At 37.5% G+C, this 23809-nt stretch overlaps 2 long non-coding RNA genes across 7 annotated transcripts in view; one reads left to right on the top strand and one right to left on the bottom strand.

Moving 5' to 3' along the window:
* LOC139439987 (uncharacterized) overlaps positions 1-23809 on the bottom strand; it is a 388427-nt gene that overhangs the window by 351269 nt on the left and 13349 nt on the right. Inside the window, exon 3 of one of the 5 annotated variants that reach the window (XR_011650067.1) lies at positions 23414-23527. The exons of the other annotated variants lie outside the window; for them this stretch is intronic. This is a non-coding gene — a long non-coding RNA (uncharacterized lncRNA). Of the gene's footprint in view, positions 1-23413; positions 23528-23809 lie in introns of those variants that run through there. 5 annotated transcript variants of the gene reach the window in all.
* Positions 4731-23809, top strand: part of LOC139439988 (uncharacterized) — a 43135-nt gene continuing 24056 nt past the window's right edge. The window contains exons 1-2 of one of the 2 annotated variants that reach the window (XR_011650069.1): positions 4747-4838; positions 18847-22491. This is a non-coding gene — a long non-coding RNA (uncharacterized lncRNA). Of the gene's footprint in view, positions 4839-18846; positions 22492-23809 lie in introns of those variants that run through there. The other variant, XR_011650068.1, reaches the window with a different exon arrangement.

The raw sequence follows: 23809 nt of genomic DNA, 5'->3' as shown, positions 1-23809 counted from the left end.
CCTTGCTTTTTATTTCTTTGGTTTATTTCTTATTTTTGCTTTTGTGTTCAAATATATATATTTTTTATTGCTTAACATATTCCTCTACATATACTATTAATGGGTTCCATCACCAGAGGGAAATGAAAAAACTAGATTTCTTTAAAGGTGAAATAGACTTTATTAACTATCCTCTTTTTAAGATACAAAGATCACAAAAAAGTTACATTAAAAAATATGAGATTCCCATATATCCCATTCACCACATCCCCCACTCCTCCCATATCAACAACTTCTTTCATTAGTGTGGTACATCCATTGCATTTGATGAATGCATTTTGGAGCACTGCTACACAACATGGATTATACTTTTTGTTGTAGTTTACACTCTGGGAGAGAATATAACTAGATTTTTAAGTCTGCTAAAATAGTTCATTCTTCAAACAAAACCTGCCCACTGAAAATTTCACAGATAGGATTATTTCATCCAGCAGATAGCTACCTGTATTGGAGAAAAAATTAATGATTATTGTTCAAACCTAAAAGTGAAACATCATGCAGAAAGCTTTGTTAATCAGCACACCAATGCCTTACTGGTCAGCACTTTTCATATTTCAGAAGGAGTGATGAGAACTAGAACAGTGGGCACATTGGGGATGTGTTGTAACAAATAAGAACAGACAGGGTGCATTCTGGGGAATATTGTGTTCCTCCCTGAGAAGCTGACCACTTCCTTGGGAATTGACGCAGTACTTGCAAGTTGGCATCTATAGTATCAAGTTCCTTGATTATAATCTCAATAAAAGAGACAATCTCGTTCCAGCCAGTTGAAGTCCCACCCTGGGAGAGGGTGCTCTGCACAGGTGTTGTTTACAATCAAGATTCTGATATCGGCTGCTGATTTGGGACTTCCCAGCCATGAGCTAGATGTTGGTGAGTTTGTATGTAAGACTGTTCTATTTATCTGTCCTTTTGTGACTGTGATCGCTATTGATTTAATTTTTTGACTGACTATGTTATTCTTGTTTCTCACTTTAAATGTCTGGATAGACTTATTAAACTAGATAAGCGTATCTGTATTTATATTGCATTCAATTGAGACTGTGACCAGAAGTGGGCCAGGTATGTCAGTGTGTCCCCCAGTTTGGTGAGCTTGTGAATGTATGTATGCATATTGTGAGGAATTGGGATATAGCAGTTGGACCCCTGTTTATAGACAATCCTTCACTTATTTTGTAGTCTTTCAATTTACAAAGATTCACTAACTATATATATACAGGTATATATTGCATCCAATTGGGACCCTGGCCTGTGGTGGGCCAGGTATGTTGATGTGTTCCCCAGTTTGGTGAACTTATATCTATAGTATATATATCATAAACGATTATGATGCAGCAGTTGGACTCCTGTTTGTAGACAATTCTATGCATATTTTATATTCTCCCAATTATTAATAGAAGTTTAATAAAATAAATGTCTGTGTATTTCTCTCTTATGCTTGCGTTAATTGAGTTGTTATATCAATCTCTCTCTATTTATATATAGCAAAGCATTAGCAAAGCATTTTATCTAGCAGAACACTACCCATCAGTCCAACATGTACCTCTGCTTTAGAACTTGTATATTTATTTAATGCCAGGTTGATCTTGTACCTTCCATTGAGTCAGGATGTTGCGTCTCACAGACATTTTCTTTGATGGCATGGGCTATATTGGCTTTCTCATTTGGAAAGAAATCACTATAAATTCATATATCCATATTAATTCTGCCTTGATTAAAAATAGGAGCCACATTTTTTTATTTCAGTAAGAATTGAAACCACTGAGTTAGTAATTGGGCTTTTTCAAGACAGAGAAGGCAAATTTTTATGTATCAGTTAGCTAAATTTTAAGTTAATTCTAAAAATATTGCTTATCCTGTCATCATAAAGCCAAATTTCTAAGACTTTTTATTAAAAGAGGGGGGGATAGCTTTCCTTTAATGTTGAATGTTTATATGCTTTAATAGTTCCAAGTACTTCTGAATTAATATCTTGGAATTCTGAATGATTGTATAAGATACCATTTGTAAACATATTGAACAAAACCTGTTATTTTTTACTTATAGTTTTCTGCTATATTAGTTATAGTTCAATACCAGTTCACTGATCTAGTTAGAACCAGTGTAAAGAACATGTAAATTCTCACTGAAGTAGAAATATAAATGAAACAATTCTTATTATATATGTAATAGCTTGTATATATTTACTATATTATGTATATAATGCATATAAAATTAAAACATGACTCTGACTAATTTTAAAACACAATGGATCGGGAAGCGAACTTGGCCCAGTGGTTAGGGCGTCCGTCTACCACATGGGAGGTCCGCAGTTCAAACCCCGGGCCTCCTTGACCTGTGTGGAGCTGGCCCATGCGCAGTGCTGATGCGCACAAGGAGTGCCTCTCTCTCCCGCCAGCAAGCACCCGGAAGAGCTCTGCTCTATATGCACACCAGTGCCCTTGGTGCGCTAAAAAAAAAACCCTAACACAACAATGGAACGGGCCCCATCCCCTACTAACACAGGGAAGAGGGTTTGCTTGTGTCTTTCCAGAAAACCAGACCAGCCCATCTGGGTCCCCAGCAAATTGATGCGGCCTGCTGTGCCCACTGAAAAACGAGATGGCCAATGCTCCGCTGCTGAAGATAACCCCCCAATCACTCAACTCACAGGCGACATAAATAACCTATCCCTAGAAGAAAGGCAAAAAAAAGGGGCGACCCTGTAAAACAACGCCGTCAGCACCGTACTCCTGCCTGTCCCACGCGTTGCACCACATGGGGAAACATCAAATCATTATGCACATTCTCCGGACTTGGAGTTGTCCTGGGTGGTGCCCCACGGACAATTGCCGGATGTTGTATGTCCTTCCATGGCCCACTGGATGGAACGTGGGAAAGTGTGGGCTATGGTGTGGAACACGGGACATGGGGTGCAGCGATGCCTGGAGATGTACTCACCAGACACAATGGATGTGACATGATAATGGGGGAGAGTGTTATTGTGGGGGAGTGGTGAGGTGGGGGCGGTGGGGGTGAATGGGGACCTCATATTTTTTTAATGTAATATCTTTTTAAAAAATGAATAAGTTGAGTAGAATTTGAAAAAAAAATCGTTATGCACAGAAACCCAACGTATGGCACCTACCCCTGCAACACCAAAAACCCTCTTCCTCCTCATCTGCTCAATCCTCACAGTGAACTCTGCTCACAAACAGCAACTTTGGATTGCAGTACAACATACACCTCTTCTTATGCCCATGAACACGGACACTCCACAGTTCCCAGCCACATTTGCCACTGACTGTACCCTCAGCTTGCCATGTCTCAACAAACCTACAATCACTGAACAGCTCTTTAAAACATATAAAAGACATATATGCTTTAGCAACTTATTCATACCCATTGTAACCAGCAATTCCCCTCCATATGTGTTATCCCAATTCCTGTAACTAACACTTCACTAGCTCAGCAGCAACTCAGAACCCACTTACTTGGCCCTTAAAACCAACAGCTATTAGCTGTTAACATCCCAAATCTTATCGGTTAACAACACCCAAGCCTCTAGAGTAAACACCTCTTTACTAGCTGCAATGCTGGAGCACGTACAGTCCCTTCTATCACCTCCCAACCTTCGGCTATGGCTTATAATAAGAATCTTAATTGTTGTCGTATGTATTATCTATCAATGTGTCAACAAAAGCCTTCAAACTTTATCCCAAAAAACTAAAATTAGTACAATTGGCTCTAATTAATAATAGAGGAGGAGATGTAGGTAGAGTGGCAGAGACATTCAGCCTGGCTGTGTTGTGAGAGACTAGATAAGCACACTCTCTAGTCCACATGCTTTTGGACACACCCAAAAGATGGAGCACCGGCACTGAGCCAAATGTTTCCAGCCCCACCTCACCCTCCTCCCGTAAGCCCTCCACCTATCAGCTAAGCCCCGTAAGTCAAACTGCTATATAAGCACTATCACTTCCTCAATAAAGGAGACGTGCGTCACGAACCCGTCTCCAGAGTGAGTCTATCTCCGTTGTCCTTACCCCAATGAGCCCCTCCTTCAACACCCTGCCACGCAGGGGAGCCCCCTGCGTAGGGGAGCCCCATGCGCAAAGAGTGCGTCCCATAAGGAGATCCGCCCAGTGCGAAAGAAAGTGCAGCCTGCCCAGGAATGGCGCCGCACACACGGAGAGCTGACACAAGATGACGCAACAAAAAGAGACACAGATTCCTGAGCCGCTGACCACAGAAGCAGACAAAAGAAGAACACGCAGCAAATGGACACAGAGAACAGACAACTGAGAGGGGAGGGCGAGGAAAGTGGAGAGAAATAAATAAAATAAATCTTAAAAAAAAACACACACACAATGGAGACTCTTTTTCATCTCTAAATACGTGAATCTACACTTTATAGTATGGTTCCCTTTATGATTTTGAAAACGAATTAAAGTAAGGAAAACTGAAATTAAATTGAAAGTTTCCAGACTAGTATCACTTATCTACATATTGTAATATTGGGGAACGAATCATGTCCCCACAAGAGACATGGTCAAATTCTCACCCCCAGTCCTGTGGGTGTGGACCCATTTGCCAAAATGAACTTTCAAGATGTTATTATTAGTTAAGGTGTGGCCAAGCTGAATAAGGGGGGCCTTAATCCAATGTGGCCAGAGTCCTTATAATTAACGGAAGTGGAATAAGGAAGTAGAAGCCAGACATCAGCAGAAACCAGAAGGCAGACTCCAGGAGAGAGAATTGGCCATGGGAGGAGGATTGCACTAATCATCTAAAAGCCAAAATATCACCACTGGAAGTCTGTAAGTCTTATGCATATGAGCAATGTTTTTGTAATGTAATGGCTTAATCTGTACTCAGAGATGATGAAAATGATGAAAGGGTAAAAATGATTTGTACACAGTGATGCCTCAAATTCCTATATACTGCTTAATTTGATAAGACTAGTTTTACAACTCTAAACTAATTTTTACTTTGCATGTGTGTGAGAGGAGCTGTGTCCACAATGTTACCTACCACATACCCATGAGTGTGCTTCATGCTAATAGTATCTAGCTTCACCATGCATGTCTAAAACAGCATTTTTCTAGGTTAGTTAGCCCTGAGCCAAGGCAGTATCCTATGTCAGATTATTTTATAGAAATAGGTGAATCTCCTCTCATAAGGAAAAAGACTGTGGCAATATTCACCAAGCAGAAAGAAAAAGGGGTGTGGGGGGGGAAATGCCTTAAAAAACAACAACAACAAAATGACCAAGCATATTAGCAGCTCTTCCTATATCAGGGATAGCTGGCTAAATCAAGAGGCAATGGGTGAGGCACTGAGAGAACTAGTATAAATTAGATCCCAAAAAGAGAGGTAATTTTTTTCTTTTATGTGTGCTTTACTCATTTACACTTGTTTTTCTTTTTCTATACTGCCTATTGATCCTCTTTGCAGAAAAACTGCTAGTTTTATTCATCTTTATTTTTATTCATATTTGCGGCCTCCTTTTTAAAAGTTATTTTGAAAAGCTGATTGCTAAACTGTGATTTTTACACTGACATTACATCTGATAACAAAAAATTCTGGATGAGTTTATGTAACAGCCCTATCAAGACAATCCTGAAAAATTATTAGGCACTTGGGATAAGGAGAAAAGTTGTCTGAGGTGCATCTACAGAAAGGATATCACCCTAGGGGTTATAGAAATAATACAAACCAAGACAAAATGTTTTGTCCTGCTTATATGTAAAAAAAATTCAGCAGAAATCAGTCTGCAGAAATGAAGCAGACTTAGTTTGTATTTCATACAACTCACTTAAACCTCTCCCTTGGGAAATTTATGTGAGGAAGTGAAAGGATAGATAGCTGAAGGACTAAAATTAAGTCCCAAAATTGGATATTGGGCAGACTATAGGGCACATCATGAAGTAGAAGAGACTGATTTGTAAGGTTTTTTTTTTCCTGTTGCTTCCTTTCTATTTTTCCTCGGTTTTTGTTTTTGTTATTGTTTTATTTTACTCAGGTTGCAATCTTTTGCTATTCATTGGCTACTTGGAATACAACCATGGACAAAGTAAACTTATTAATATTCATGGAAGAAATGTAACACTGATATAAAGATAGTGGTTACCAGAGGTTCTGATGGAAGCGGGAGGGAATAATAGCTGGAACAAAAGGCATTTTCAGGGCATTGGAATTAAGTGTAAACCACAGTGTAAGCTATAGATCATGGTTAGTAGCAATGACTCAATATTTGTTCATCAATTGCAACAAATATACCACACAATTGTAAGATGTTATTATTAGGGAGAAATGTGGGATTGGGAGGGAGTGGAGTATATGGGAATTCCTTTTAGAGTTATTTTCACTTTTCTATAATTTTAAACCTCTTTAAAAATAAAGTTTATTATATTTAAAAATAAATAAGGGACATTTCAGCAAGCAAAACTGAAGAGAATGTGTTGCCCAGGGGACCTAAAATTTTTTTTAAAGTAATAAAAGAAATCATCCAGACAGAAAAAACAATACAAGATGGAAACATATCCTGACAGATGAATGAGGAGTCCTAAATATAGTCTATATATGAATAAATATAAGAACTTTTCACATTTTTATTTCTTGAAAAGAGAACTGAGTGCTTAAAGTAAAAATAAAAATAACGTGATGTGTATAACATATGTAGCAATAAAGTGGAGGTAAATATATATTAAAATATAGAGTGAAAATGTATGATATCATTAGCAGAAAATAAAAGAGAGGGTGATGGAAGAATATTGTAAGATTGTTACATTATATGGAAGTGGAAACCATCACCTAGCTCACGGTCCTGAAAATAGGGATTTTTAATTCTAGTAATTTTGTAATTTTGGTTCTTATATTTACGACTTTGATCCATATTAAGTCTTGTATATGGTGCGAAGTAGGTGTTCACCATCATTTGTTTGCATGCAAATATCCAGCTTTCCTAGCACCATTTGTCTTAGAGACTATTACTTTGCCATTGAGTGGATTTGAATCTTGTCAAAAATCAACTGATCACACATGTGAGGATTTATTTGTGAACATTTGATTTTATTCCAATCATCTATATGCCTGTCCTTGTGCCAGTACCATTCTGCTTTGATTACTATAGTTTTGTATTATATTTAAAATTTGGAAGTGTGAGTTCTCCAACTTTGTTTTGCTTTTTCAATAGGGTTTTGGGTATTTGGGGATCCTTAGCCTTCAAAATAAATTTGGTGACTTGCTCTTCCATTTTTCCAAAAAAAGGCTGTTGGGATTTTTATTGGATAGTATTGAATCTGTAAATTGCTTTGAGTAGAATTTACATCTTAACAATATCTAGTCTTCCAATCCATGAACATAGAATGTCCTTCCATTCATATAGGTTGTGGCGATTTAAAGCTTTATGTACCACAGAAAAAAAGGTTCTTAAACTTAATTCATTCCTCTTGATGTGAATCCATTGTAAGTAGGAAGTTCTGATAAGGTTACTTCAGTCAAGGTGTGGCCCACCTCAATAAGGATGGGTTTTAATATTATTACTGGAGTCCTTTATAAGCAGAGTGAAATCCAGGAAGCAAGAAGCTGGACATCAAGAAAACCCAGAAGAGAAGGTAGAAACTAGGAGATGCAACATGTGCTTTCCATATGACAGAGGAGCCAATGATCACTGGTAGCAAGCCCCAGAATGCTGGTCTTTGGGAACAAAGCATTGTAAATGGATTTTTTTTTTCTTGATTTCCTCCTCAGATTATTCAATACTATTGTATAGAAACATTACTGAGTTTTGCATGTTGTTCTTATACCCTGTCACTTTGCTAAATACATTAGCTCTAGTAGTTTTTTCCCTTTTTTTATTATCTTTTTTAAAGATACATAAATCACACAAACTGTTACATTAAAAAATGTAAGAAGTTCCCATTTACCCCACACCCTTCACCCAACTCTAGTAGTTTTATTGTGAAAGTTTCAGGATTTCCTATATGTAGGCTCATGCCATCTGCACATGGGCAAAGTTTTATCTTTTCCTTTCCAATTTTGATTACTTTTCTTTTACCTGCCTATGTGCTCTGCCTACATCTTCCAGATCTTCCAGTAAAATGTTGAATAACAATGGTGACAGTGGGCATTCTGGTCTTTTTCCTGATCTTAGAGGGAAAGATTTCAATCTTTAACCACTGAGTATGATGCTAGCTGTGAAATTTTCTTATATGGCCTTTACCATCTTGAAGAATTTTCCTTCTATTCTTAGTTTTCTAAGGCTTTTTATCAGGAAGTGGTTCTGGATTTTCTCAAATGCCATTTTTGCATCAATTGATACAATCGATTTTTTTTATTCTTCCTATTAATGTGGTATATTACATTGATTTTATGTTCAACTGTGCTTACATATCTGGGATATATCCCATCAGATCATTGTTTTAGTTTGCTAAGCCTGCCAATGCAATATATCAGAAATGAGTTGGCCTTTACAATGGAATTTATTACATTAAAAGTTTGTAATTTCCAGGTGAGAAAAATGTCCAAATCAAGGCATAAGGTGAAGCTCTGTCTCTGAAGGTCAGCTGCTGATGATCCTGAACTCCTGCCATATGGCAAGGCACAATAGAAGCTCTGCCATCTCTGCCTCCTTCTCCAGGTTCATTTTCTACCCAAGATCAGCTGTGGGCCATCGGGTACATAGCAGCGTCCACTTATCTATCCCCTCTCCTCTGTGCCTTGTTGCTTCATCTTTAGACTGCCCCATCTGTGTCTGTATTCTCTTCCAGGTTCATCAATGTCTGGAGGTTTCTGTCTCTCCCATCCTTTTTCTCTGTGTCTGTCACTTTTATTCCTCTGTTTATAAAGGACTCCAGTAAGAGGATTAAGACCCACCCTAGGATACAAAGTGGAGCAATGATTACCAGGGCGATGTAAGTAGAATTTAAACAAATTGGCATTATGACCTGCTCTCATGGAGAGACAACATGTATGGTATGGCAAACCTGGAGCTTAGATCTATTAGTTGCAGCTCATAGAGAAACCATGGCATTGATTATTAATAAATATTGAACCTATATGCCTGATGATTATGATGATATTTTTTCTGTTCTAGATCATATGCAGAGGGATATTGAACATGTTCAAAATCCTGGTAAAGAATTCTTAGGATTGCAGAATGAACTATGGACTAGAATGGACTTACTGGTATTCTACTATAGACTTATTGTGATTCTAGCAATGGAAGAAATTAAATCACTGATGTGGAGGCAGTGGCCACTGGAGGTTCTGAGGTCAGGGACAGGGAAAACAGATGTAATACAAGGGCATTTTCAGGACTTGGGAATTGTCCTGAATGACATTGCAATGACAGATACAGGCCATTATATTTCTTGCCATAGCTTACAGAATTGTGTGGGAGATGACATTGCAATGACAGATACAGGCCATTATATTTCTTGCCATAGCTTACAGAATTGTGTGGGAGAGAGTGTAAACTACAATGTACACTAATCCATCCTTGGTGGCAATGCTCTAAATAAGTTCATCAATTGCAATGAATGTTGCACACTAATGAAGGATGTTGTTAATGTGAGTAAATGTGGGCAGTGTGGGAATGGGGAATATTTTTTATGTAACATCTTTGTAAGCTAAATATCTTTTAGAAAATAAAAATAAAAAGTCCTGGTAAACTTCATTTTCTAAGTAGTTAATAAAGGTGCGTACCCTAGGTCTCCCTCCTAGCCCTTATTCCAGAACATGTCCCATTCATACCCAGGAGTAGACTGGCAAACCCACATGCCATCCTGTCAGGGCTAAGCATTTTTCCACCAGAAGGGAAAGAGCAAACAAGATGGCTAGGACACACTTCAGTTTAGCCCCTCTGAGATGGTCTTGGGTAACCTTCCTCACCCAGGACCTGGAAACCAGTTTCTGGTCAAAACTTGGCAAGAGAACAAGCCTCACTCTCAGTTAGAGCCAAAGTGAAAGGAAATTTACTCTATAGTACTGATCACTCCTTCAGCTTTTAAAGTTAAAGGAATTGCCAGCCCGCTGGGTGACTTATCCTGAGTGAAGCCAGGTTGCCCAAGCCAGTTCACCAGAAGTTCCTGATGGAATGTATGCATGCCAGTCACTGGGTGGCCTGAAATACCTTCTCAAGAGACAGAAAGCTAAGTAGTGTGTGTCAAAGCCAGCTGTTCCCTCTAACTCTAGCCCAAACACCTACTGGTAGGGGGAAGGCAAGCCAGACACCCCTTAAGAAATCTTGTCTGTTTTCATTTCCTGTGGTTTCTCCTTATACAGTAACTAAAAGGGCAATGCCTCTTCTCATCCCCTTCTTAGCTATCTTAAGCATAACCACCACCATAGAAAACGGAGATTGGCAATTTCTCCCTTGAGCTAAGTAACAGCATAGAAGAAACTAGCCATGCCTAAGACAGCAAATGGACTTTCTTGCTGCTATGAATCACAGAGCCCTAAACATGTTAGGAGTAGCTTGGGGGTGGGAGAAAGGGGACATGACTATTTCTCAAGGAAAAAAGTTGTTTCTATGTAAATCACCCTGAAATAGTCCTAAACAGCATTCAAAACCTGCAAAATGAAGTTCACCAACTTAGGGAGGATGCAGCCTCTGAAGATACATGGCCTTTCTCACTCTTAAGGTCCAGTATGCTATAGCTGGTCCCCTTTTGGGGCCCACTTACCATCTTCTTCATCCTTTTAGGGGAGATATATATATATTAAAAAATGTTAGTTTATTTCTTTCAGAATCAATGTCTTCCAAAACAAGTTATTAGTCACACAGGGATTTCAGCCAGTTCCAACCATAGTGTCAGGCCTGTCTTTCCTCAGTAGAATAGCCAGAGAAGTTTACGCCCTGTCAGGCAGGGTCCACTGCCCTACCCAGCAGGAAGTAACTACAGAATGATCAGCACCCCTCAGCACCCACTTAAGAATAAGGGTGTGAAATCTCTGAGGGGGGAATTGAAGTAGGTTAGCCAAAGAAATGAGAAGATGAGCCATAACATGACTGACAGGCAATGTGACTCACTGAGACCTTCAGTTTAACCTTGAGGTCACATTTTCTCTTTCTGGGACCTCCTCTTGTACCTGGATATTCAAAACAGGCTTCACCATCAGCCCCACCATGGGTGGGGTAACCAATAACAGCAGGAGCCTCTCCCCTTAGCATTAGGAAGGAGGAGAATAATTAACCGTTTAAAAGATAACCACACAAGACAGCTTGCTCTCTCTGCCTAGAGGAGCCCACACCAAATCTGTGTGATTTTCTGTCCTTTTCTCTCATTTCTCAGCAAGCTCTGTTCTTTCTCCCATTTCCCAAATAAATTTTTTCTGGCCTAACAAAAAAAAAAAAAAAGGAAAGTAAGAAAAAAAGGCCCACCCTGAATCATGCCCTACTGAAGTGATCTAATCAAAAAGCAGGCCCCTTAACTGAATCTTTTCAAAAGTTCCCATCTACAATGAGTTTCCAAGCAAAGGGATGGGTTTACTTTAAGAATAGGATTTTCTGGGTTCTAAAAATGACCTTAACCAGCACAATCAAGGTGTATAATTCTTTGAATGTGTTGTTGGATTTGGTTGCTAGTATTCTGTAGTAGAGTTAGGATCTATATTCAAAGGGATATTGTTCTATAATTTTCTTTACTTGTAGGATCTTTGTCTGAAGTTGGTATGAGAGTGATATTGGCCTCATAGAATGAGTTAAGAAGTGTTCCCTCCTCTTCAATTTTTGGAAGAGTTTGAGCAGGATTGGGGTTAATTTTTCTTGGCATATTTGGCAAAATTCACCATGGAAACTGTTTTAGTTTGTCAAAAGGGGTGCCAATACAAAGCACCAGAGATATGGGCTTTTATAAAGGGTACTTATTTGGGGTAAAAGCTTACAGTTCCAAGGCTATGAATAGCCTAACTCAAAGCCCCGTAAGAGGTGTTTTCTCACCAAAGTCAGCTGCCACATCTTGACGCAAGATGGCAGGTCATCTCTGCCTTCCCCTCCAGGCTTCCTCTTTCAGGTTGGCTGCTCCACTTTCTCCCTGATTTCAGCTGCAACCTATCAGGCATATATGACTCATCTTTCCTGAGGATCTCAGCTCCTTGAGCCTCTCCTTTCTGTCATATGGCAGGATCAAAAATGACAGAGCTCTCTTTTCCTGTGTGTGTCTGTTTTTATCAGACCCAGCAAGAGGATGGAGACTCAACCTGAGTCATGCCTCAGAGAGGTAGTACAGTTGGAAAAGGCCTCACACCCACAGGAATGGGATCAACCCACAAACATAGTCTTTCTCTCTTTTGGGATTCATAAAATAATTTCAAACTGCCTCAGAAGTCATCTTCTCCTGGGTTTTACTTTTGGGGGGAGGAGGGGAGAAGGTTTTTGATGACTGATTCAATCTCTTCATTGTTATTCATCTGTTGAGATCTTCTATTTCTTTTTGAGTCAGTGTAGATAGTTTGTTTCTAGGAATTTGTCCCTTTCATCTAGGTGCAAAGTTGTTAACAGCATCCTCTTACAATCCCTTTTATTTCTCCGGAATCAGAAGCAATGATCCCTTTCATTTCTGACTTCAGTTATTTGCATCCTCTCTTTCTTTGTAAGTCTAGCTATAGTTTGTCAATTTTATGGATCTTTTCAATGAAACATCTTTTGTACTTGTAAATTCTATTGTTTTTTTCTTTAATTCTCATTTCATTTATCTCCAATCTAATCTTCACAATTTCCTTCGTTCTGCTCACTTTGGAACTAGTTTGCTCTTCATCTTCTAGAACCTCTAGTTGTGAGTTTAAGTCTCTGATTTGAGAACTTTCTTATTTTCTAATGTAAACACCTTTTGAGCTATTAATTTCCTTCTCAGCACTGCCTTTGAGCATTCCATGAGTTTTAGTATGTTGTGTTTTCATTTTCATTCACCTCAAGATAATTCCTAATTATCCTTCCTTATGATTTCTTCTTTAACCCTTTGCTTACTTAAGATAAGAATGGGTTGTTTGCTTTCCACATATTTGTGAATTTTTCAATTTGTCCTATATTACTGATTTCTAGATTCATTCCATTGTAGTTGAGAAGAAACAGTGTATAGTTTATATATTATTAAGTGAGATTTGATTTTTGACCTAATATATGGCCTATCCTGGAGATTGAGCCATGAGCACCAGAGAAGAAAGTGTATTCTGTTGCTGTTGAGTGATATGTTCTATGTCTGATAAGTCTAGTTGGTTTATAACATTGTTCACTTCTATTTTCTGATTGATCTTCTGTCTAGATAGTCTACCCATTACTGGAAGTGGTATATTAAAATCTTCCACTATTATAATATAGAACTGGCTATTTGTTCTTTCAAATCTGTCAATATTTTCTTTTCATATTTTGGGGCTCTGGCATTAGGTGTATAGATATTTATAAATGTTGTCTTCCTGTTGAATTATATTTGTAGCAGTCTTCCTTGTCCCTTCTAACAGCTTTTAACTTAAAGTCTATTTTACCTGGTATTAATATAGCAACGCCATATCTCTTTTCATTACTATTTGCATGGGTATATATATTCTTTAACTTTCACTTTCAACCTACTAGTATCTTTAAGTTTATGGTGAGTTTCTTATAAAGAGAATATATTTGATTCATGCTTTTTTATCCATGTCTATCTTGATTGGAGCATTCAATCCACTTATATTTAAAGTAATTGCTACAGGTATTTCTTCTGCAATTTTGCATTTTATTTGGAATTTGTAAATCTTGTATCTTTTTTGTCCCTCAATTCTTCTGTTAAAGCTTACTTTAGTATTTATGTAATTTTTGGTAATGCACAATTTTGAGTTCCTTACAATTTCATTCTTTATATAATTTCAAATATTTTCCTTGTCATTACTATGGGGTTTAAATTTAACACCCTAAATCTATAACAGTCATGCTTGATTTGCTATCAGCTTAATCTCAATAGCATACATTAACACTGTCCCCATACCCCTCTCTTCCCTGCACTGTTTGTAGTACTTGCTACAAATTACACCTCATTAATTTTATGTCCAATCCCATCAACTTATCATTATTTTTATACATTTGCATTTTAGAACCTGTAAAAAGAAAAGAAAAAGCGGAGTTATATAACAAAAAAAAATACATACAATAATATAAGCATTTATAATGACGCATATGGTTACCTTACAAAGGTCTGTATTTCTTTATGCCACGTCAACTTAAAGAACTCCCTTTAGCATTGCTTGTAGTGCAGGTCAAGTAGTGATGAATTCCCTCAACTTTTGCTTCTCAATCACCCTTTCATTTTTGACAGTATCACTGGATGTAAAAGTAAATGTTGACAATTGTTTTGTGTTGGCACTTAAATATTTCATCTCACTTCTTCTTGCCTTAATGATTTCTGATGAGAAATCAGTCCTCAACTTCATCACATCTCTCTTGTACATAACATGTTGCTTTTCTCTTTCAGCTTTCAGAACTATCTCTTTGACTTGGGGTTTGAAAATTTAACCAGTACATGCCTGGACATGGTTCTCTTTAAGTTTATCCTGTTTGTGGTTCATTGGGATTACTGAATGTGTATATCCATTCCTTTCATTAAATTTGGGATGTTTTGTGTGATTATTTCTTTGAATACTCCTTCTGCCCCTTTCTTTCATTCTTGTTTTCCTTCTGGCACTCCCTTTATGCATATATTGGTATGCTTGATTGTGTCCCACAGGTCTCTTAGACTCTGTTCATTTTTTCCATTCTTTTTATTTCTGCTCCTCAGCCTGAATCAATTGTCTTGCCTTTGAGCTCACTAATTCTTTCTTCTACCAGCACCGATCTTCTGTTGAAACCCCCTAAGGGATTTTTCATTTCAATTGTTGTGGTTTTAAACTCCAGTAATTGTTTTTGGTTCCGTTCTTTTTAAAAATATCTTTCTAGAACCCAGGAAGCCTCTTTATTGAGATTATCATATTGCTTATTCATCATTTTCCTGATATCCCTTAGTTTTTTTCCTTCATATTTTCCTTTATGTCCTTGTGCATATCAAAGATCCTTATTTTAAACCCTTTGCCTAGTATGTCCAAATTCTCATCTCCCTTTATGGAGGTTTCTAGATTTTTATCCTGCTCTTTTGGATGGGCAATCATTTCCTCTTTCTTTGTCTTGTCATCTTTTATTGCACATTTTATATTTTAATATTTTAATGTGTTAACTCAAATTTATTTCTTGAGCTCTCTGTTCCTTAAGTTTGTATCCAGCTGGCAACATGACAGAGATTTCCTTGACTGACATGAGCTAATAAAAACACACAAACCAATGCAAAAAAAAAAGATTTTCCTTGTCTGCAAATTGACTCTTCATTGGCTGGTGCTGTCCTTCAGAGTTTATTTCTCCCATTAAGAAAATCATCCTGAAGCAAAGTGAAATTCATGGTCCTGCCTTCTTTGTACCTGAGTCTTTTCCTGGGTTTGTGCTTGCTTGTAGCCTTAAGAAATCCCCTGTTTACAGGAATCCAAATGTTATTAATAATCTGACCCAAGGTGCTTTGACTTTTTTGTTCTTCACACTTATTTAACAGTCCATAAGCTACTTCTGCCTGCAGGGCATGTTCTGGGAGAGAAAGCCAGAAAAGAGTTTCCTGGCTCATCTTTCAGGTTGCCATCCAAGCCAGAAATGACTTACCTTTTTCAATATTATTGGCACTGACATACAGACACCCTAATATGCAAACAACGGTTATTCCGCTCCCTCTAGAACAGATTCTGGGACCTACAAAGGTAGTGCAAGTTGGCTCAACACCGCACCTGGAAGTGAAGGGGAGCAAGAGTTCCTCAAGCTTCTACTGTTTTTATTGCTGCCTTTTCTGGATTTGGCACTTGTAGCAGTTTGATATAATTGATGAATTTCAAAAAGAAATATCGGATTATACTTGTAATCTGATCTGTACCTGGGTTATGGTGCTGAGTCCCCAACCATTGGTGGGTGAGGACTCACAGATAAATAAAAGGCATGGCGAAGAACAGAGTTGTGCGTTTCTGATGCTGGAGCTTAATGCTGAAGACTTAAACTGGAGCCCTGGGAAGTCAGCACACAAAGGAAAGAGAAGCCAGCCCCAGGAAGGTAGGAACCCAGGTAGCCTCAACGCTTGCAGATGTCAGCAGTCATCTTGTTTCAAATAGACTTTGGTGAGGGAAGTAACTTATGCTTTATGGCCTGGTATCTGCAAGTGCCTACCCCAAATAAATACTCTTGATAAAAATCAACCAATTTCTGGTATTTTGTATCAGCACCCCTTTGGCTGACTAATACCACACTCTCCTAGTACTACAACATCTGAGTGTTTTCCAGATTTTTGATGAAGATGGTTTTTGCTAATTGTTCAAAGATTCTGTTGGGGAATGGCACCCTGGAGCATCATATGCTGCTATTTTGGTCAACTGGAAGCTCATGAATGAACATAATGATAATTTAATTATACCTTCTTAATTTTGTAAATTTTGTAAGTACCTGCTCAATGTTCTGTTATGCCATTTGTATGAATATGAAATTGTATGAACGTGACTGGATTCCCACACCTTGGGCAATGCTCACTTTAGTATTATCATTCTTTTAAATGCTTTCCTAAACCAGTGATAACTATTTTTAATATCTATTGTGTTGCTTTCTAATGATACAAGCATTTTAATATCATTTTACTTCTTTATGAATTACTAGTTTTTCCACGTGTATTGAATTTTTAATTTTATTTTGATGTGCAAAATATCTGTTGTATTAAGAAAGTTTGCCTTTTATCTTTCTGAGATAAATTTTAATATAGTATTGCTTTTTACTTTATATTAGTATTTTTAGTAATCTAGGATTTACATTTGTAAAAGCATGTTGACAAATATTAAATGTTATACATCTAAAACACAAAGCATCCAATGTGAAACACTGATCTCCCATGTCTGACTTGTTATATCTTATTGAGATGAACTTCCAAAATTCCATCAATGCTGATAGTATGTGCTATTATTTCTCACTAAAATCCAAAAGACTGGTCTTAAAAGTAGTTGTTTTCCCTTCTTAAATATTCTAAAACATGCCAGTTCGAATTAGCTTTCAGATTTTCAGGCCGAAAGATATATAAATAAGAGTACTAAGAATATGTTTAACACATTTATGATAAGTTTGTTTAAAGTTATAACAGAAATACCTTCAACTTTTAGGGAAAAAAATGCCATTAAGTAAACATAAAAGGTATGATGGATCAAATTACTTGTCAGTTAAAAAGATACATTATATCAATTTTTACACCAAATTCTTACAAGCTTTCAAAAAACATTTGTATCTTTTAATTGTCAGTGCGTTCATGTGCTAGAAAAAAATACAAGACAACTAACGGAAATTTTAAAATCTCAAACTATTCCAATTCCTAAAATAAGAAACTATTGTGGTTTGCAAAATATGCCTCACTTTTCATCTAAAATTCACTTTAAATGCTTGCATAAAATTTAGTACCAAAAATGTTCTGCTAATTCTCTGGATAGACATGTTCCACACACCATTTTTCAATTAATGTTGAAAAAAATTTCTTGATAATTTTAATCATAATTAATAACTGACTTATTAGTGAAGCAGCAATTTATTCAGTAATATGGATGTATAGTGGAGTGATTTGATTTGCTGTGTAATTCTGCCATTAGTAATACTTAAGTCAAGAATTTGATATATATTCCATTCAGTTGCAGTACATGTTTCTGTGTGATATGATCAACAAAAAATACTAACATATTAACACAATATAAGCCTTTTTTCTTTTTCTGTCTTTCTTCCTTTTTTTTTTTTTTTTTTAAAGAGCAGCTCAGTGTTTTGGGGGTTGGTTAACACAATACAGAGAACCTAAGAGGAAAAGTACAAAATAACAAAATGGCACTTAACTACAATGCCAGTACTTACCTCATATGGCTACAACTATGGATATTATTAGTTTTTGCGTTACTCACTTTTCTTTAGAACATAAATCAAACCATTAACTTAAACTTGAGGAATATACACAATTCATACACAACCTTATGCAAAATACTTTTCATAAATAACATTACACTGTAAAATATTGAAAACTGAATATCTGCGCTGATTTGTATTTCGACTTAGAAGAAAACATCTTTCAACTGGGAGGTTTATACTGATAACAAAACACTTAATGTTAACAATCTCTTCCTCTCTCTTTATACTTACCATGAGCTACACCATGTCCTGAGAGGGCTCATTACGAGAAAAAGATCAGTCCAGCTTTAAGACTTTTGAAAGGAACTAATGAGAAAGGTAATTGGAAGACGAAGATTCATCTTTGTTTTCAAATAAGTATTCTTAATTTTTCTTCTTATATAAAAAGTTTAAATTAGTTCATTATAAATATATCTAAACCTTTAATTTTTTCCGCTTTCAGGTAAAGTACAGTAGCAATCACCTAATCTTAAATCGTGACCTCATCCATTCAAGCCCTTGGCACAGTCCCTCGCAGCACGGCATGTCTGGATATGCCAGGGAAGATCGTTAGAAGAAGTTAGTTTCAAAAACTGGGAGATGTATGCTGTAGTCATACATTCCTTAACATCTAGTTAATTTGTAAAAACCAGCAATCCAGCGCTTAGGTCTTTAGTGTTAGTATAGTGAGTGTTCCAGGAAACGTGATTTACTGGCTATCTCTTCTGCGTTATACTGTCTGTCGTAGGGGCTGTAGGTACAATGTCATTCACAGAAAACTGGTAAAGGATGGTAGTATTCCCGGGATTATCCAGCCCGAGAGTAACTGCGTGCTCCTGGTGATTGAACGGTCTCCACATCCTGATGCAGCCTATTCCCTTTCTCAGGCCAGCGGAACCCCCCAGCCACCGGGCTGCCGGGTCTCCCCTGCTGAGGCTGAGAGCGCGGAGAGAGGCGCGCGGGAGCGTCCGCCTCGGCGGCCGCGGCTCCCGTGCTCGCTGCCGACCCTGTCTGGGAACCAGAGCGATGCCAAAGCCCAGGGCCCCCGCCGCCCAGGAGGCCCGCCACCGCCCCCACGCGCTCAGTGACGAACCTCGCCAGCCACCGACCTCTCCCAGTTCCTCTCCAGCGGCTCTGTATTGATATTTTGACACTCGGAAGTTTCAGACTTGCATGTTTTCAAATATTTTATTAATTTTCTTTATGCTCACTTTACTGTTAACATATGATAGTTCTCTAATGTAAAACTATAAAGATATCCACCTTTTTTCAAATTATTTTCATATAGAGCATAAATATTCATGAAATTTATTAAATGGAAATGATATGGGGAACCTACATTATTTTCAGCAAATATTTTAAGTCATTCCAATACCAAATTTAACATTGCATCCTTTCAATCACTGATTTGTGATGTCACATTTTATAATGTACCAAATTCTGGCCTATATTCAGGGCTGTCCATCCTATTCCTTTAATTTTTTTAAAAACCTGGGTTGGAAAAATATACACCTTGTAGCTTAAAAATATTTTTTAATATTGCTAGAATCAAAGACTGCCCCTATTAATATTATTTTTCTCCATTTCTTGGCCTTCATTAGAAATTTTAACTTTTAGAAGATCTGATTTCACTTAAAACTCTTCCATCCCCACAATACATTAACACACACACAACTTGGAAGTGTTTGTCATAGTATAGTCCAAAGAGACAAAGAGATGTGGACTGTCTGAACATTTTGCAGAATATCATATTGATCCATTACTTGGATGATATCCAGGTGATTAGGTAATTCTAGCAAGTGGTAGCTAGCATATTGGAGGCCTTTCTAAAACACGTTTCAGGCAATGGGGATAAACCCAAGAAGAGTTAGGTAGAGAAATCTATTTAGCAAACTGAGTAGCCTTAGTGGTAGACTAGGATACTGAAAATCTATAGAGAAACATGAGGTTATCCTTCAAATTATTTTACACTAGATCAAAGGATTGTAGGACGTACAATTAGTAGAAATGACTTAAATTGATAGAGAAAAGCATAAGGAGAGCGTGAGTCTCCTCTAAAGAATTAAGATCAATGCCCAAATCCGATGTAAATTACTACTTTTTTTTGAGTGATGAAATAGCCAAGGTAAATAACTAGTTGTCCTTTAAGAGTACTCTCCTGTGGTCTTGAGAACTCTATGATGATTTAGGTTTCCTAGGTAGGAAAAACATTCCTGCTAATTCAGGTTAGGTCAACGATGGGACTGAGAATTTCAGATCTGAAGGTGAGATTTAGGTATATGTACCCAGCAAAAAGCTTTGCCAAAAGGATAGTTTATCTTGCATTAATTTGAAAGAAATAAAACTAGAATTATTGTTTTACATAAAACATTACAAACAAAATTCATATTCACCCCTTACCCTCCTCAGTGAAGAAAGTAAAGCTGAGGAGGTGAACCCAAACTTAATTGGATATGCTGGGACATGGCAGATGGAACAAAGGTGTCAGTGGAAACAACATGCAAAATATCTGAAAATTTTAATGTTATAGCTAAGAAATCAGAACACTTACTCCTAACTTGCTTATACTTGAGTTTTTAATTTCTAGGAGGCACCGAATGGTGTTTCAGAACCCATTCTTGAAGCACTTTATAATGATATAAGCAATTGCTTCTTAGTTTATATCTCCAATTCCTGAAGAGTTAATATCCATTACACTATAATAAAAGTTTTGTTTTATATTAAATTGCTAATCAAGGCCAGTGTCAAATTATGACATTGATAAATAAATTTATATTGTGTAACTAACTTGGCAAAAACTTAAAACTCATCATGTTACCCCTCTTTTTGTGTCAAAAGAAATACCCAGAACTATATGTTGAGTAACAAATTGGTCCTTGAACAAGATGTGAGTAGTCCTAAATTCTTGTTCTTTTACTCCTACTGATTCACTCGTATGGATTTTCTTTGTGGATTTAGATAAATCAGTAACCTCTCTGTGCCTCAGTTTTCTTCCTTTCATGTGCAATGTGGGTAATAATCCCTGCCCAACCACATCATGAAAGTTGTTTTTATCAAGTAAAATTAATGCTCAGAAAACCAGTATGAAGTGTTATAAGGAGTATATGAAATGAAGTATTGTTATTAAAATGAAATATATCATGTTGGAAGAAGCAAAACAGTATATTGTGGTTTAATACTAGTTTTGTACTGAGTCCCTGATTAAATTAGACTAGAACAGATAAACAATAAGTAAATAGTCATTTTCAACAACAAACCTTCTAAAAATATATATGATGTGGGCCATATCCTAACAACAAGAGGTATTAGGCATAATAATAACAGCTATTTACTGAGCATTTATTATATGGAGCTAATCACTTTTTTCCCTTGTTTCCTTAAAATCTAGGATCTAGTTTTAAAGGGAATACATTAACTTAAAAAGTTCTCTTAAAATCCCTTTTGAACTGAAGTAGAATATAATGAAAAAACACACGTACATTCATGAAAAAAGAAGAGTTTAATCACTCTGAGGAGACTCTGAGGGAGGACAAGTAGAGGCAATGAAGGCACATCAAGCATCTTATGGAGAGGATGGTTTTAGAGCAGAGGTTCTCTGGGGGTGGTTTCATCTGGGGTGGGCAGGCACTACTGGAATTTAGTGGGTGGTGCAGAAATACAAGAGGGGCTGCAGTGTGCTGGACACTCTCGAACAGTAAAGAATTAGAATTACGTAGTGTTTTGTCCTCAAAGTCATGTTTAACTCAATTAACTCATCTTGAAAATGTGGACTAACATGTTCTAATTACTTTACACATAGATTAATCATGCAATCAGAACTTGCATATGTGTAAAAATCTTAAAATCTAATCACTATGTAGTTTTAATATTATATTAATTGAGCTAGTATGTAACTTGAGTTCCCATGAATGCTTTGACAGTTTTACTTAAAATGGTCTGTCAGGGAATCAAATGTGGCTCAAGCAATTGGGGGGCCCACCTCCCACACACGCGGTCCCAGGTTCAGTTCCGGTGCCTCCTAAAGGAGACGAGCAGACTCCGCAGCCAGCAAGACACCGCAATGGAATGGAAGTGGCTCAAGCAGTTGGGCATGCCACATGGGAGGTCCCAGGTTCGGTTGCTGGTACCTCCTAAAAGAAGGGGAGCAGATGAGCAGACAGATGCAGAAGCTATTTAGGGGTGGGGTGTGATAAAAATTTAAAAAAAAATAAAAGGTCTGTCTGTCATGACTTTCATACCTAACGCTTTGGAATGAAGCTTCATTGTTGCAAATATATCTAATTCTAGAAAAATTCCAGTGCAGTATGGCCATAACTATAAAAACAAAAAAGAAATTCCAAATATGTAACAGAGGAAGATTTAAGACTTTGAAAACAGATTTAAAACCAGAAACTATTGGAATAGAATCTTATAAAATGCAAGGATTTTACTAATTTATATTAATTAAGAAAATGTTTTATATTATTGCTATCCTACTTATTTTAAAGATTTGTAGTGCAATGTCAAAATATGATTTTAAATATTTTATTTTATTTTTTTTAAGATTCATTTATTTCTCTCCCTCCCCATCCTCCTCCCCCCCCCCCAAGTTGTCTGCTTTCTGTGTCAATTTGCTGTGTGTTCTTCTGTGACTGCTTCTATCCTTATCAGCGGCACCGGGAATCTGTGTTTCTTGCTGTTGTGTCGTCTTGTTGTGTCATCTCTCCATGTGTGCGGCCGCAATTCTTGGGCAGGACCTTCCATGTAGTAGGCGGACACCCTATCCATTGGGCCAAGTCCATTTCCCTTAAATATTTTAAATACTAGAGACAAGGTATGCTTCAATATGTGCTGAAATTTCAAGGTAGGTGATAAGGAATCCAGTTCCAGCCAAAATTCTTTGTGTGGTCTTTCAGGCCTGACCATAGGCAATTACAAGGATTTGTCCCTCAGGCCTCATGACTTGGCTTGGTATATAATCAGTGCACTGCAATTTCCTGGAAGAAATTATAGTCAAGGGCTCAGGTGCCCCTCCCCCACCGCCCCTGCCCTCCACTCCTGCCCTCCACTCCAGTCAAGCTCATACACTTATTTACCTATATTAGCATACAGGAAATCTAGCACAGTTACCTCCACTTAGATCCTCCTTATCAGGGGCTTCAGCTGAGGCAATTCCCAGGCCCCCTCCCTCAAGATCTGCTTACCCAAGGCCGTAATAGAGACCTTTTCCTCCACTTTGACTCAGTATCTTTCCACTCCTAGCCCCACCTCTTTTCCTTCCATCCAGCGCATGGGTCCATAAAGACGCTGGAGCCTTTTGCCTGGGGCTCCTTAGCAGTGAGACCATTCATCCAGTCTGTATTGACCCACATGACTCTCACCCAGTGTGGTTCTGTGAGGAAAAGTGGAACACAAAGAAGCTGGTCCCTTCTCTTTTTGTCTCTTGCTTGCATGAGGCAAGTAAATGAATAAAGTCTTGATTGTTACTCTCGATTTGGTTTGTTGTCCTATTTGACCATCTCGACATCTGATTGCTTGATGGGTGATGTAATATTGTGATCCTTCATCAATTCCACTTCATGTGTAAAGCTAAAGGGGAAAAATGGAACTGGATCCAGTAGAGGTACTGGTAGGTTTGGCACCATGATTGGATGTCACTATCTAGCCAAATGTGAAAATAGGAACTGCAGAGGGTGAGCTACCCAGGATTTAATGTGGGGCTTCCTTTCCCATAAACTAAAGAATGCGTGTGAAAGTTGAAATCCATTACCATTATGAATATTACTCAAAACTTAAATGTCCCCAAGGACAGTCTTTGAATGAGGGTTATATTTAGATATATTTTGAATTATCAATTATACTTATTACACA

This window comes from Dasypus novemcinctus, chromosome 11, assembly GCF_030445035.2.
Source record: "Dasypus novemcinctus isolate mDasNov1 chromosome 11, mDasNov1.1.hap2, whole genome shotgun sequence".
In the NCBI taxonomy this organism is placed as follows: domain Eukaryota; kingdom Metazoa; phylum Chordata; class Mammalia; order Cingulata; family Dasypodidae; genus Dasypus; species Dasypus novemcinctus.
The sequence above is the reverse complement of the archived record's forward strand: the minus strand, read 5'-3'. Positions and strand labels throughout refer to the sequence as shown.